Source organism: Equus przewalskii, chromosome 16 (assembly GCF_037783145.1).
Source record: "Equus przewalskii isolate Varuska chromosome 16, EquPr2, whole genome shotgun sequence".
Classification (NCBI taxonomy): domain Eukaryota; kingdom Metazoa; phylum Chordata; class Mammalia; order Perissodactyla; family Equidae; genus Equus; species Equus przewalskii.
In genome coordinates, this window is record NC_091846.1 from 6,984,550 (window position 1) to 7,001,517 (window position 16,968).

Consider the following 16,968-nt stretch of genomic DNA (forward strand, 5'->3'; position numbering starts at 1 on the left):
ATCACGGGAATGCATAATCCGTTGGAGTGAGATGGGGCCAAAGTTTCCACTTCTCTGGGGTCCTTTTCGCTGGTTCCAGTCGCTTAGGGACTAGCCCATGTTGGGACTAGGATTGTAATTTAGTTGGACAAATCTGGGTTGGAATTCCTGCTCTACCGCTTGATCAAAGAACGCAGCCTCTCCATCCTTAGTTCACACAGTTTGTACAAGGGTTAAACAAGACAGCTCATAAAGGGCACAGCAAGCCATCTGGCACAGGGGACGCGCCCAATAAGCTTGCATGGTTACTGTGGTTGAGCCAATCTCCTGAATGACTCCTGCTGTCTTCATATCTAATGTTTATGCTCTAACGTGCATTTAGACAAAAGGGTAAGGACAGAGCCTCTTAGAAGACAGTTCCAGCCAAGGCCCAGGATTTGAAAACCGCAGGAGGGTGGAGGAAATTGGTAAGTGGATCAGTTTGTATTTATTAGTAGAGATTTTGTGTTTACGTAGCAGATGAGAGACAGAAGTTTAAGGTAATGGTGGCAAAGTGTCCATTACAAAAAGTCACTGTTGTAAAATGTTTCTTTTTCTTCATTCCTTCAAAACATACCCAGTGAACATCTACCATGTGCCAGGCATTGTGATTTTTGCCAGCAAGTGAGGGGAGATAAAAGGGAGTCACATGGTGGGGTCATCTTGTCACCAATGACCTGTCCTCGCCAGTGACTGCTGAGACAATCATCACCATGGGCAGCCTGGCCTGCCAGGCGTCTGGAGCCTCGGGCCAGGCTGGGGAATGCCATCCATCCTCCTGAAGATCACCTGGGCCCATCTGCACGTCCGCACGGGTCAGGGCCTCCCCTGAGGCACAGCCTGCGGAATTACATCCCTGCTTCTTCCACCTGGAGAGACGCTTGCTCTAGTCCAGGGATGAAGGAAAGCCCGATTCTCACCACGTCCCGACTTCCACAGAGGATCTTTTGTCTCCCCCAATCCTATCCCCATTCTAAATGTACAGCATGTGTGCTTCTGACTGCAATATTTTATCTGCATACAGAATCTTCTAGAAGCCTTCAAGTCCTTGGGCTTCTGCAATACTGAGCCAAAAGACTGGTGGGCTGTCTCTGCCTTCTGTCCTGTGCGTCCTTCTTGGGGCAGATTCTGTTAGTTGGCTCACCAGGCACGTATTCCGATCTCCTTCTTATGGGGCTTTATTGATGAATATTGATGATTGGCAGGTTGACTACAGGATTATAGCGTTTGTTTTAGAAAATGACTTCGGACAGAAAGGATGCTCCTCTTTTGTCTCTTGGTTGACAATACCTACTGAATCTTAGGAGGCCATCGGGCATGGGCAACATGTTAGCGACCTTTTACCTGGTGTTGGTTACCATTTACGTGAAGGGCCAGCTTAGGGATTGCCAGGGAAGTGGGTAATAGGCTGATAACTCAACTCTCTGCCTTGGCGGCCAGCGCTGGGCCCCTCTCTGCATTTTCTCTCTCTGATGGCTTCAGGCATGTGGGTGCTCCTCTTAGGAACTGACTGAGCCTGGGGCCTTGTCCCTGAATGGTTTGTCTTTCCAGAGGCAGCAAAGACAGAGACAAGTGACAATGGGATGAAATCTCAAAGTGGCACAAGGAGCATTCCACTCGAATTATGTAAGGAACTCTTTGCTGGTGTTGGAACATTTTCAAACATTCCGCAGAGAAAGAACCAAAGACAAAATGGTAAGAAATTTTGAAATGAATGAGAACTGAATTGTAAATCACATAGCAGTGGTTCTAGCTGTCAAATCAGCCACTCCACCTGAGATTTTCCTTAACAAAATTCTTTCCCTTTTGTGATCACTGCCAGGTGCCATTTTTATCCTTCATTGTTCGTCTTAAACACAGGCTGGACAGGAGGTCCATCTGTTCCCATTTGTCACCCACATCAAGCTACATTTTATAGTGTCTTTTTGGAGGTGTACATGAGGATAACTAATTTAGGTCGATTCTCCGAGCCAGTCTTGGGGTAAGGATACTGTCCTTCCTGGATGATTTAAACAAATCAAATTTTACAGGTTCATCTACTTAAACAATTTTTTGATTGACTTCGTTTTTGAGAGCAGTTATAGGTTCACAGCAAAGGTGAGCAGAAACCGAGACTCGCCCTATACTGCCTGCCCCTGACACACGTCACCTCCCTACTACCAGCATCTTGCCCAGAGCGCTACCGTTGTCACAACAGTGAACCTGCGTTTACACGTCACTGTTATCAACCAGAGTCCGTATTTTACATTAGGGTTCACTCTTGGTGTTGTACATTCTATGGGTTTTAACAAATGTATGACGACATATATATACAAAGTAGTTTAACTGCTCTAAAAACCCCTGTGCTCTGCCTGTTTGTCCCTCACTCCCTCCTAACTCCTGCCAACCACTGATCTTCCTACTGTCTCTATAGTTTTCCCTTTTCCACAGTATCATATAGTTGGAAGCATAGACTATGTAATCTTTTAAATTGGCTTCTTTCCCTTCGTGATATACGTTTAAGTTTTTTCCTTGTCTTTTCATGGCTTGCTAGCTCATTTCTTTTTATTGCTGGATGATATTCCATTGTCTGGATGTCCTACACGGTTTGTTTGTCCATTCACCTACTGAAGGACATCTTGGTTGCTTCCAAGTTTTGGCAATGATGAATAAAGCTGCTATAAACATGCATATGCAGGTTTTGTGTGGACATCAGTTTTCAACTCCTTTGGGTAAATACCAAGGAGAGAAATTGCTGATCATTTGGTAGAGCATGTTTAGTTTTATCAGAGATCACCAAACTGTCTTCCAAAGCGGCGGTACCATTTTGCATTCCCACCAGCAGGGAGTGAGCGCTGCTGTTGCTCCGCATCCTGGGCCGTATTTGGTGCTGTCAGTGGTCTGGATTTCAGCCATTCTAACAGTGTGCGGTGATATCTCATTGTTTTAACTAAGTCCCTAATGACTTACAATGTAGATCTTGTTTGCAAATGTCTATTTCCCATCTGTATATCTTCTTTGGTGAGGTGTCTGTTCAGATTTTTTGCCCATTTTAGAATTGAGTTTTTAGTTTTCTTATTGTTGAGTTTTAAGAGTTCTTTGCGTGTTTTGGATATCAGTCCTTTATCAGATAAGTGTTTTGCTATTATTTCCTGCAAGTTTATGGCTTGTCTTCTCATTCTCTTGATAGCGTCTTTCACAGAGCAGAAGTTTTTAATGTCGATGAAATTCAACTTAGCAAGTCTTTCCTTCATGGATTATGCCTCTAGTGTTGTAACTAAAAAGTCATTGCCAAACCCAAGGTCATCTAGATTCTCTCCTGTGTTATTTTCTAGGTGTTTTATAAGTTTGCATTTTACATTTAGGTCTATGATCCATTTTGAGTTATTCATTTATTATTTTTTTCTTGAGGAAGATTAGCCCTGAGCTAACATCTGCTGCCAATCCTCCTCTTTTTGCTGAGGAAGATTAGCCCTGAGCTAACAGCTGTGCCCATCTTCCTCTATTTTGTATGTGGGCTGCCTGCCACAGCATGGCTTGATGAGTGGTGCATAGGTCTGTGCCCGGGATAGCAATCTGTGAACCCTGGGCTGCTGAAGCAGAGTGTGCAAACCTAACTGCAACACCACCAGACCTGCCCCATTCTGAGTTAATTTTTGTGAATAGTATAAGGTCCGCGTTTAGCTTGTTTTTACATGTGTATGTCCAGTTGTTCCAATAGCATTCGTCCAAAAGACTATTCTTTCTCTATTGAATTACGTTTTCTCACTTTTCAAAGGTCAGTTGACTATATTTGTGTGGGTCTATTTCCGGATTCTCTGTTCTGTTTCATCAGTCTATTTGCCTCTCCTTTTACCAGTATCACACTGTTTTGATTACGGTAGCTCTAGAGTGAGTCTTGAAGCTGGTGACTATCAGTGCTCCAATATTGTTCTCCTGAAATCTTGTGTTGCCTGTTCTGGGTCTTCCGCCTCTCCATATCAACTGTAGAACTAGTTTGTTGATATCCACAAAGCAGCCTTCTGGGAATTTGATAGAGATGGCATTGAATGTGGTAGGTGTGCATTTTGGCTGAGTCTCTACCTAGTGCTACAAACGCTGGCTTGTAGAGCATACACATGTTCAGATTCAATTTGGTTTAAGTTCAGTTTTCCAAAATAGTTTTGCAAATTTACACTCCCACCAGAAGTGTGTGGGAGTTTTAGTTGCTCTCTGTCCTCACAATATTGGTGGTTTTCCTTTTAGCTGTTTTGGTGGGTGTAGAATGGCATGCCATTATCACGTTAGTTTGCGTTTCCCTGATTACTAATGAAGCTGAGTGTGTTTCACACGTTTCTTGGCCAGTTGGATATCCTCTTTTGTGAACTTTCTCTTCAAATCTTTTGGTCATTTTTTTCTATGGAATATTCTGTCTTTTCTTATCAGTTTGAAGGAGGTTTTTTTTTTTTTCTGTTTAAAGAAAGCTTGGCCTCCTTCAAGATAATGAAGATGTTCTCCTCTAGAAGTTTTGTTTTTCCTTTCACAGTTAGATCTATAATCTATTTGGAAAAAAAATTTTCGTATTAGATTGTGAAAATGGGGTCAAGATTCCTTTTTCTTTGTGACCTAGCATCCTTTGGTAAAAAGACTTTCCTTACTACAGCTTTGTAATCGGTCTTGATATTTGATAATGTTCCTTTTCTTTCAGATTGTCTAAACATGTTTCTAACCAGAAAGTAAATTAATTGAGCCACCCTTTCATGTCAAGTAGTTTTCAGTTGATTGTTTGACTCTGTCAAGTGTCTCGAATGCTTGATTAATTTTCAGAGTGTCTGGTTTGATCTGATGACACTGGTCCTGGTACAAAACCTTTCCCTTCACTTTAAAGATATGTACGTCAAAACCACACACATGGCTCACTTTGGAAATGAGGTGCGGTTTGAGGCTTCTACATTTTATTATAATAAATGAATGCAGTATAATGTAAATAACGTTAGCTGCTACTCTATTAGCAATTAGTGATAAAGGCAGTGATAGATTTCATGATCAGAGTGCTCTCACTTTGAAAATACTAGAATAATTTTTATCACTGCTAATAAATATGTTTCTCACTTGCAAGCTCTAAGAGAGGATGACCGAAAGGAAAACTTTTAAAGTTTGATTAACTACAGTCCCTGCCTATTATGAGCCTGCAATTCTGATGAGGAAATGAGATAGATACATAGATAAATATGAATAAATTAATCAATTATTTCAAGCAAATCCACCTAGAACAAGAAGCCTGAGCTTCATCATAGCTACTCCGCATAGAACCTTTAGGATTTCTTAGTGTTTATCCCTTCCCCTATATATATCCCCAGCATAAGATGTCCGAGTTGTGGTCATAGAGAGATTAGTCGGTGTTCCACTGTTTCTTGCGTATGTTTACATCTAAAACATGCTACCAGACCAAGTATAACAAGACATGGGTACAGATTATAAATGCTGCAAGTAGCAAGGCGTCTCTGGGGGCAGGGGAATCACTCCCCAAGATCACGTCATACATCATCTTGGTAAAGGGAGGGAGCTCAGAGGATAGTGATCAGTCTGCTAAAAGAACCTAGAAATTGTATTAAATAAGAAATGACAAAAGGAAAAGAGAAGTGTGACTTGAAAAATAGAAGAACTTGGGGTGAGGGTGTGTGTAGGGGGAGGTGGGGAAAAAGGGACCTGCTTACACCTTGCAGGCATTTGAGGAGGGGCCGTGCTTAGGTTTCTTGTGTGTCTCTCCAGAACGCAGAACAACGATCCATGGGTGGAAGTTACAGGGAGTGAATTTCAGCTCACTAGAAGGAAAAGCTTTCAAAGTAAAAGCTGACAATAGAATGGCTGTTCTCATGAAGCAGTGGGCTCCTTCACATCTGATATATTCCAGCAGGTGAGTGTCCATCTGCCAGCAATATCTCACTTCATAGGTATCAAGTTACATGTGCTTCAAAAATCTTTTCTACTTCTAAAAGTAATTGACTAACTGATTAATTAATCACAAAAGATTTCCCAGAGAAGGGTAATTTAGATTTAGAATGAAAGAAACCCCTAGGATCAGCATAGTGGCGAGGTGCTGGGTCAGATGCCCATGGAGGAACGGGGCTGGGGCAGGGTGGAGGAGAGGTTGTGTTAGAGCCGGTGGTTGGAAAAGGATCACACGGAGAGAACAAAAATTGATGTTCAGGGCAAATTTCAGTTGTCAGAAATGGGACTGCGTGTGAGGGTGAATTTACTCACTTATCCATTCACTCCACAAATATTTATTTTCTGGTACATTTATATAATAGACTGCTATAAGTAGTTTATAATAATTGAACTACAGCTGCGTGCATTACCAAAGCTGTGTCTCAAAAGCATAACACTGACTGAAAAAAGTAAGTCTAGAAGTATAGACAAATGAGGAGAGATGTTATCACTCAGATTTCCTGATCCTGGGTAACTCGATCCATTCAACATGGAAACTTCAAAGGAGAAACTCCTCCGTGCCTTGCCCTGTGCTCTGGACCACAGGAGGAATAGGAAGAAAGCAAATATTTTTGGACCAGGCCCTGTGCAGGGCACTGGGGACACACAGGTGCTCAGCCGTGGCTTCTGCCCTCAAAGCACTCACGGTGTGGATGGATATGTGCAGGTAGAAACAGACATACCAGGAAGAGGATGCAAAAATGCCAGCTATTTAAATAATCTAGTAAGTGACTAAGGATCAGACAGGGCGAAACAGATGACAAGAGCAGGTGGCATCTGGCAGAGGGAGTAATCACTGTGGGTTGCATTAGTTTGGAAAGACTTTATGTAAGAGAAGCAATTTGAGCAAGACCTTCTGGGAGGAGGAGAAATTGATCATCAGAGATCACCTCCCTTAGCAAAAGTACCATCACAGACAACACCTCATTAAACAACTCTGACCTTCCATGTCTAGAACCCTAGTAACCACATCCGTTTAGCTGAAGTTTTAAAAGAACTCATACCTTCAAGTACTTATTACATACGTTTCCATCCAACTTTAAGTGAGTACAAAAAGCTTCCTACCCTATGTTTTTCTATCCTTTCCTTTCTAATGAAGAAATTCCAGGAGTGAATTTATCTTTTCTTTTTAGTCTTATTGAAATATTTATTCAAGGACTAACAGAACCATTCGCTTGTATTTTCTCAACAACATTGTGACCCAGTAGAAGTGAAGGATTGTGGGAGGAGCTCAAAGTCCTTCCAGGTCACAGATACTACATGAAAGGGTCCCCGGAATCCAAGGGAGTCTTTTCTCCTTCAGAAGAAGCAATGGAAAGGGGTGGCTCCTTGATATAAAAGACATCTCACCCAGAGGCCAGAATTTCCGAAGACTGACTCCAAATCGCAGGAGCCATCACCGTTCAAAGGGCGTTCACTGTTTTCCACATTTTCATTACTAAAAATGTCAAAAGTGCAGAATCATTGAAAGACTAGTGCAATGAATATCAAGGAACTCCCTCTACCGAATTCAACCATTGATTACTTTTTGCTATATTTGCTTTATCTTTCCGCATATTCATATAAATCTTTTGGTATAGAAAATTAAGTCACAGACATCATGACACTTCTCTCCTAAATATTTCAACAAGCATCTTCTAACAATAAGAACACCGTCCTACATAACCATAAGGAAACTGCTGAAATTCCTCAGTATGACCTAGCATCCACTCCATGTTGAAATTGCCCTGGTTATCCCCAAAATATCTTTCTCAGTTGTTCATTTTTTCTCAAGCCCAGATCTCACCAAGTTTCTCTCATTATATCTGCTTATAGCGGCTCTTTACTCTATTTAAATATGGCCCAGTTGCCTCATTTTCTTGTGTGACACTGATATTTTGTTTTTGCTTGAAAAGTCAGCTACATTAGGGCATAATGTAAATATAATAAAATGCAGTCATTTCAAGTGTAGTGTTCATAAGTTTTGACAGATGAATGCACCAATGTAACCAGCACCTCAGTCCAGATACAGATTTCTATCATCCTGAAAAGCTCGTTTGTGCCCCTGGGCAGTCACTCCCCATCCGCTCCTGCTCCCAGGCAACCATTGATCTGCCTTCCATTATCGTATTGATTTTCTGAAGAGACTAGGCCAGTTTGTCTTGTAGAATGTCCCACGTGTCCCATCGTTTCCTTGTAGTGTCAGTACCTTGATACTCTAGCTGTTGAATTTCCTGTGCACTGGAAGTTAGGTCTAAATGCAGGTGAAACATATCTGGAAAAAACACTTCATGGGTGATGCGGAATACTTCCTGTTGCGTCACGTCAGGAGGCGCACACTGCGGCTGGCCACGGTTAGGGCTGCTGAGTTTGTTCCCTTGGTTGAGCTGTTGAGCACCAGAGCTTTTCTTTGTAAAAGTAAATTGTTCCCTTGAAATTGGCAAGTCATCTATAGGCGATCCTTTGGTGATGGACCAAAGATCCTATCTCCCCAAACCTTTCACTCGGTGGCTGCAGCATTCACTGATGGTTCTTGCCTGAACCAATTATTTCACAGAGAGTTGCAAAATGGTGATTTCGTCATTCTATCATTTCTCTACCTTTGTTAGCTGGCATTCTTTGGTAAAGAAGTCCTTTCTTTCATGAACCGGGGAGGAACTACAGATCCTAAAAGGGCAGAGTGAATGCTGGTTTCTTTACCCTTCATTACGATTAGGGAAAATTTGAGCATCAGAAGAAGAAAGAAAACAAACGGGAATTGAATGTAAAATACTGAAAAAAATAAAACTCTTTCCGATTTAGCTTTATTTTTGGATCTGTAATAAAATCATTAAAGATAGTTTAATGCAAAGTGTTGTGAATTGTGCTAGTGACTCTTTTTGTTGGGCTGCCTATTCTTTAAATGTTCACTAATGTGCAGGTTGAAGGCTGGCACGCATTCTCTACATTTTCCCCTTTAGTGACATGGGGTGATAGTAGGGAGGGACGTGGACTTTGGAATCAAATGGATCTGGGCTGAATCCGGGATCTGCCACTTAGTGGCTAGGCGGCTTTAGGAAAGTATTTAGCCTCTCTGAGCCGTAGTTCCTCCCTCTGAAGGTAGAGTAGGGCTGAGACTGAACAGAGGTACCGTATGTGAAATGCCTGGCCCCGGGGGAGTGAGTAATCACCATCCTGGGTCCTTTCGTTTCCCTTGAGGGGAAGTGGGGCCACAGCAAGAGGAGCTGCCTGAGCTTCCAGGATGGCAGAGAATCGGGGCTGTTCAGACACTCCTAAATGAGCCCATGGAGGCAAGGCCACGATTCCCTGCCGGCTTCTTCTTGCTGAGTGGTGTCTTTACTGAAGGCAGCGTGATATAGACTCTAAGAAGTGAAGGGGGCCCCCCAGGCATGTGTTGCTGACTGTGTTCCTAACCCATCAGCGGGCACTGGGGCTTCTCCTCTCCTGGGACGCTGATGCTGATTCCTGTCCAGCCTCTCCCAGGATTTCTGAAGCCAGTGAAGGAAAGCAGAGGAGGGACAGCGGAGTGGACTGAAGTCTGAGGTACAGTGGCTCCTAGAAAGGCAGAGCCTCTGAGAGAACCAGCAGTAAAAGGGAAGACTTTCGTTTTAGCACAGACTTCCATAAGCAGTTACTATGAAAGAGACCACTCTAACCATGAGTGAAATATCAAATGAATGAACAAGGCAGGAAACACGTGCACTAAACAATGCAAATCTGTGCAGGAGTGGACAGGCACAAACACGTTTGTGTGGCTGGGTGAGCAGACACCAGCCCGGTGGAGATGGGCTCTGAAAACGTCACCCAAGAAGGAAACACGCCAAAGGGATCAGAGTGTCTCCTCAATTTCAGTTTCCATCCTGATGAAAAGTTTACAGCTTTTAAGCTGCGGCAGAGGAAATAATCTGACTCATATATCGCAATTTGCATAGCTGATTTAATGTAGTTTTCCTCCAAAATATTAAGATTTAATACCATTATTTTTCCTATGTTTGGAATTATAAGGTCATAAAATATATGTGCTCCTAAATGATGTAAAAGGCAGATACTATTCCAAATACTTAGGGACTTTCTTGATTTTTAAAATACATGGGATCATTCATTTTAGAGGTTCAGTAAGTGGTAACAATTTCACAAAATCTGTTGTGATGTTACGGCCTGACAGGATGAAAAAAGACAACAATAGCACCTAAGAAGATTCGAAAAGGGAACAATGTTGCAGCATCTTGTGCCAATTAAAGAAAGACACAAGGTAAATTCAGTGTTATGTAAATTGTTTTTGAAAGTGCCTCATTAATATAGCACAGGGATTTTTATAATGGAACTGTAGTCCACAAAATACATTCTGTACCTGAAATCTTGTCATCTAGAGATCAATAGACAATTAATATAACCGCATGGGCTGCTCAGAGGGCCGTATCAAGTGTGGATAATTCCAGGTGTACTGCCCAGTGAAAATGGACCGTCTGCCCTAACTGCCTTTTTTTTTCCCCCCTGAGGAAGATTAGCCTTGAGCTAGCATCTGTGCCAATCTTCCTCTATTTTCCATGTGGGTTGCCGCCACAGCATGGCTGACAAGTGGTGTATGTCCATGCCGGGGATCCGAATCCGTGAACCCAGGCTGTGGAAGTAGAGTGCACCAAGCTTAACAACTATGCAATGGGGCTGGCCTCAGCACTAACTCCTTTTTAACAGGCCTAGTAGGCCCAGGGTCAATAACATTTAAAGCTGCAAAGTTTTAGATGAAGACACTGGAGCCAGCAGCACCAGCTACGCAGGGAGAAGAAGCCTTTAGCACTATCTGCAAGAAAAAACCCAAAATATATCTGAATAACTTCAAATTTTCAAGTTTTCTTTTTCCTGAGGACTTATTAATGAGTTCCAAGGAAAAGGCCATCACCGTTGGGAAATGTCTCAGGAATAATGCATCAAAATTGGGAGGTGGTCCTGAGGAGGGCAAGGGGTCCTCCCAAGGTGGCCCTCTGCTCAACGGTGCTTTAGAAACTTCGAAATTTAGAAGTGCATTTTACAGTCTCCTTGTTGACATGAGCGAAAGGCACAGCTGGTTGAGGGCTTTCTCTTTGCTCTACTGGCTTGTCACCTGACCAAAGAAACGCCGCACCAAGTTCTCAGGGACAGAAGAGGAACCGAGCACAGGTGTGTGTGATGTGTTCCAAAAGATGCGTGTCCATGGGCCAGCCTGGTGGTGCAGTGGTTAAGTTCACATGTTCTGCTTCGGCGACCCAGGGTTCACTGGTCCAGATGCCAGGTGCAGACCTACACACTGGTTGTCAAGCCATGCTGTGGCAGGCACCCCACTTATAAAGTAGAGGAAGATGGGCACAGATGTTAGCTCAGGGCCAGTCTTCCTCAGCAAAAAGAGGAGGATTGGCAGCAGATGTTAGCTCAGGGCTAATCTTCCTCCAAAAAAAGATGCGTGTCCAAGGGGTCAGTCGGCCATGATGGCATCAACAGGAGCATGACGCTGTCTGTTGGATCCTGTGAATCTGTGCTTTGACAGTTCTGACACGTTACTCAATTTCTGGTTGCTATGTTTTTTTCTCTCTCTGAGAAAATTGGAGGGTCCAGATCTCTTCATTATATGAATGTAAGCCACTAACTTAGGTGCTTTGAGGACAGAAAGACAAACCAGATGTAGACCCGACCCTTCAGGGGTTTGCAGAGTGAAACAGTGGTTCTCGACTTCGGTCACACCTCGAAATTGCCTGGGGAGCTTTATGAAATGCTGGAGCCGGTCTCGCTCACGGGGTCCTGACTTAGCTGGTCCAGGATATGGCCTGGGCGTTGAGGTAGGAAAGCTCCTGAGTGATTCTAGTACGTATCTGAGATTGAGAATCATTGCAACAGAGGAAAGACAAGCTTTCTGAAGTCCATAAGCTAAAGAGTAGTAACAATTTTCAGCCTCTAGGAGTAGTAATAACACTGTACAAATATTATGGAGGTGGAACAAAATTTAAAGTGACTGTTCCCTTTTATATAAATAGTGACTCATGCATGTATGTATGTATGTGTACATATATGTATCCCATAAGTAATACATTCTTCTTGTGATAGACCCAGGGACACAGAAGTAATCATAGTGAAACCTTGCTCCCTTTATTCCCCGCCCCACACCGGCTCCCTAGCTGTTCCCACTGTCAGTTGCTCTCTGTGCAATTCCACAGAGCCCTGTCTGTGCATTTTAAGCACATTTACATATACATACACCTATATACCTACAAAAGTGAAATAGGTTACCTAATTTGGTTTTTTTTAAATTTAACAATTTTCCTGGCCACATGTTTTAACGACTGTTCAGTGTTATTGGCTGTTTGGTACAAATGGATATCCTCTGGTTTACTCAGCCGCTCCCCTAGACGGACTTAGCCGTTTCTGGTTACTCTTGTTTTAATTGACATAGGAACTCTTAGAGCAGTAAGAAACAACACAGATAGTTAAGCAAGCAAAATTGAAGCTATGACTCAGAATCTCATTAAGATTAAGTGAAGAACTCAGCCTTTGATGTCCGTGAAAACCAGAAACCTTTGTTTTTAAACCTGGAACCACTTCTGACTTAATTCAATAAAAATTGGAGGAATGTTGCTCTGGTAAATAAGTATGGCTTCTCCTGGAAACTGTGAAAGGAACGTGAGTGTGAACGTTTTTGAGTGGGAGGAAAAGAACTAAGAACAATTCATTAGACTGAAGGAAAAAGGACCAGAAGGGGTGCGGTTACGAGCAGACAGCATCACAATACCTTTCAGGTTCCCGTCCTTATTTTATTTTGAGATGAGAGTAGAGTGGTTACGCATGTACAAATCCCTTGGGGTGACTAAGCCAAAGGTGGGGTGGAAGGCAACAATTGTCTCTTCACGGTCACTGGCATTATGAGCAAGTGATGTTTAAGTGGGAATAAAATCAGGACAAACAATTTCACGTGGAAAGTGGCAGTTGCTTCTGAGAACCTCCAGCTGGTGGTGAAACCAGCAGGTAGATTTTCCACGATGGAATGCAATTGGGTAAGCGTTCAGTTAGATATTTGGTCCGTCTGAAATAAAAATCGAACAGTGCCCTGGCACACGCTTTATCAGCTGCCTCTGGCCCAGTGTGGAAGGGATTGTTTAGAACTGATGCAAATGCTGTTACCCTCGAGGTAACAGCAAACAGCACGGCACATGTGATTTGAGAAGTCCTGAGAGAAGTCCTCTGCGATTTGAGCCTGGCACTTCAAGCAACGCCAGCTAGTCAGGGTTTGATGCCACCATTATTGGGCTCATTACTTGTTCCAAAACATAGTTGCTTGGGGTTTTAGTAATGGATTGTTATTTATTTATTTTAAGTATTCTTTTTCCTTAGGAACAGATGAGAGGAAGGAAAAACAATTAACATTCCTAGCCAGGCAGTTTGATTCCCCAATCTTTTTTCTCTTCTAGTAAGTAATTGTATCATGACATTTTGGGGGATATGTCTGGGAACACACCCGACACACACCATACGATATTCCTAATTGAGCCGGGGGTCCCCGAGGCTTCTGCCTGGGCACTGCTGCCCTCTGCCTAGTGCTGCGTTTGCACAGAGGGCTGTAGTCAAAGGCTGCAGAAAAATTCAGCTGGAAAAACGTGGACCAGGAGTATTAAGAGGTCATTCTAAACCCTGATTTTAGGCAAGTTTTAAGTTTCATCTTTTTCTCAACACTTCATAGGAGTGCCCATAGAAAATAAAATTTTCCTCTTCCTCCCTTCTAGAAACGTGCCTGGCAGCAGTGGCAAGGTCAAAGGTGGCTAGGAAGGAGAGAAGACCGAGAGGCAAATGCCTGTGTGGGTAACGTGTAGACTCTTGCCTCTAAAATATCGCTGCCTTGTTTTACCCTGTGTCTCTGTTTGACTCATCCCGTCTCTGCTGGATGACGTCACACCAAAGGCTAGAGGGACTGCAAGATGGTCGTGATCTACCCATGTAGGTAACTCAAGCTACACCACAGTCTCGAGACTGACTGCTGAGGCTCAGTGGTGTGCCAGACGTTCAGTCCTATTACCAGGGCCCCTTATCTTACCACTCACGTTCATGGCATCAGGGACTCCATCAAGATTTGTTATTTCAGGGTCCTGCCCTGTGGTTGAATGGTTAAGTTTACGTGCTCCACTTCAGTAGCCCAGGGTTTCACCAGTTCGGACCCTGGGCACAGACCTTGTACTGCTCGTCAAGCCATGCTGAAGTGGCGTCCTACGTACCACAACCAGAACGACCTACAACTAGAATATAACTATGTACTAGTGGGCTTTGGGGAGAAGAAGAAGGAAAAAGAAAGAAGATTGGCAACCGATGTCAGCTCAGGTGCCAATCTTTTTTAAAAAAATATTTGTTATTTCATTAAAGTCTGGAAATTATGACTCATTGTTGAGGGCATGCAAGTGGGCAACTGGCCAGTTTAATAACAGCCGAGTGGACTTTCGTGTAAATTATGACTGTTCTGAAACAGGCCAGTCTCGAAATGGGCAATCTCTGGCCCAGAAGTAGCCCAGCACCCACACAGAGTACCGAGCCCTTTGTTATCCCCTGAACTGTGTCCCTCCCTAACATCGCCTGGCAGGCAGAGCACACGATCATCTCACTAGGAGTCCCCCAGCATCTGGACGTGCAGAGAGAGTACACATATGTTCAGAAGGTCCCTGCGGTAGGCAACAGAGAGGAATACAGGAGACGATACTTCAACCTGGGCAGCAGGCTAGTGTCCCAACAGGAGGGCAGAGAAGAACCTGGGAAGGGAGCCAGCGAGGAGAAAGCAAGAGCCCAGTCTCAGGAACAGGGGAGTCCAATCTCTGTAGAATGTAAACCCCTGAGGACAGGTACCAGGTGTATTGTGCTCACAGCTAGATCCTCAAAATTTTGCACATTGTAGGTGCTCAATAAAAATCTGTTGCATGAATGAAGAGATTAGAGAAGGACAAGGAAGCATTTGGGCCAGCAAGATGAATAGGGAGAATAGCAAATAGTCTCACAAAAGAAATGCTATGGTATAGTGCCGCTCAAAATTTCCACCAAAAGTTCCCAAGAGAAAGGTGGAGGGAATGCTTATCCTAGGGGGATCTGGAGTAGAGTCTTGGGGACGATGAAGCATATTTAGCAGTATGCGACCGATAGGCTGGTTTGTAACATATAGCTATGGACACCTCTTGGCCTAGCTCCTGGACTATCTCCATGAGACAGAGGCCTCTTTATAACTCCTGCCCTCTAGGAGTCCTTTCAGCGTGTTTAGATCCTTGGAGGTCTACACCTGACAGATCATGGTCCCGAGAGCCAGAGGTGCCTCTCATCCCTCCACCTTTTTCTTTCCTGCCAGAGATCATGGGATTGTCTCTTCTCTGCAGGGGAGATGTTGACCTTCTACCTTGGAGGCGTGGCCCTTACCTGGGGCGGCAACAGGAGAAGCATCATGACTCAGCACAGCGAGTCCTAGGAAAGTACCAGGGTTGCCTGAGGATAACAGAAGGGATTGCTCAGGGGGTGCAACATGTGGAAATGAAGGTGACATGGGGAGGAATTTCTTAACAAGCTGTTGACTATCAAAATAGACCACCGACTACAAAATGAGGGTAGCGCCTCATCCGTGTGGACTGCATAAGCACGTGCTTATCTGAGGGTGGGGGATCAACCAAGCGATCTTGTCAGGCTTCTGAGATCCTGAGATTCCACAGCCCCTTGCTTATACAGCACCTTTCAAAATGCTATTGTGGCCCAGTTTCAAACAGGTCGTTTGATATTCTTATTCTATAGCTAAGGAATCTAGGCCAAGTCATGTTAGACCATTTACCCAAAATTAAACTGGAAGCTAGCTTTTGTCAGCTTTTTGCTGTACTCTGAGGAGACTTTTAAATTGGCCATGTTCTGGTTTCAGGCTTATAATCAGCCTCCAGAAATGATGACAGATCATTCTGCTACATTGAGGCCAGTCTTTTTTTCCCCAGGAACCTGACACAAAGTCCCTATCCCAGCAGTCTGTGACCCAGTTTATTTTATTCATGTTACTGGAGCTCTGGGGCTGCGAGAAGAGCAGATGATAGTTAACAGATGCCTGGAGCTCCTGTCCCTTGCTCCTCTCTGAAGAAAATGGTTTCCTGTGGTGGGTGGGGTGATGCCCCATTTGACTGAAGCCCACAGGCTCAGCTTTTGGAGGTCACTGAACCTCAGCCTGCATCTCCGAATTTGGATGGAGCTCAGAATTCACACTGTGGATCATTACAGCCTGCAAGTGTCTTTGAGAACCTGGGGGTAGATGGGTCAGTTAGGGGCTTCTGATGATTTCTCTCTCTGTCTTGGGTACTCTCCCTCATTTCAAAATATTTAAGGCCATCTGATCAGCCATGGATTTTCTGGAGTGACCCATGGATTGGGAGTTACCTCAAGCCCCAAAGCAGTCAAGGCCATACACTACTCACTCTGGTCTCAATTCTGGGAGTCCTTCCCTGCAACACACACACATACACACACACACACCCACCCACCCCATCTCCACACCCTCAAAATTTTATAAGGTGTTTCCAAAACCAGTGCAAATCCTTGACTTCAGGCGAGCACTAGAGCTCACTCCAGTGTCTTCAATGCCACCCTTTGGTCACAAGCAACAGAGGGTGCCATCATTGTTGGTGTCCTGGCTGGAGGAAGGGAGTCCATCCTGAAGACATAGTTTGATCATTATGCTAATCATTAAGAAAGTTATATGTCTTTAAAATACTGTGAGCTGCATTTCTTTGGTACCCTTTTCTTATAATTTTTATTTGATATTACATTAGGAGACAGCAAAACACAGAGGAAAGAGCACAACCTGGGTTTGAATCCTGGCTCTGCTATTTATAGGTCAGCTAAGCTCGGACAAGTAACCTAACTTCCCTGGAGCCTCGTTTTCCTCGTGTGTCAAGTGGGAAGAATTACGTCCGTCTCAAAGGTCACAGTGAAACTAACAGCTGGCACGTTCAGGGCACCTAGTTTTTGGTCGGCATATGGCGGTTGCTTAGCAAAGGGCAG

General features: G+C 43.8%; 1 long non-coding RNA gene across 1 annotated transcript; it reads left to right on the forward strand.

Annotated features, from left to right (window-relative positions):
• Nucleotides 1-357: 357 nt before the first annotated feature.
• On the forward strand, nt 358-10,198 carry LOC139076374 (uncharacterized). Its single transcript, XR_011527939.1, has 4 exons — nt 358-446; nt 1,570-1,713; nt 5,749-5,893; nt 10,112-10,198. It is a non-coding gene; the product is annotated as an uncharacterized lncRNA (long non-coding RNA).
• Nucleotides 10,199-16,968: the final 6,770 nt, after the last annotated feature.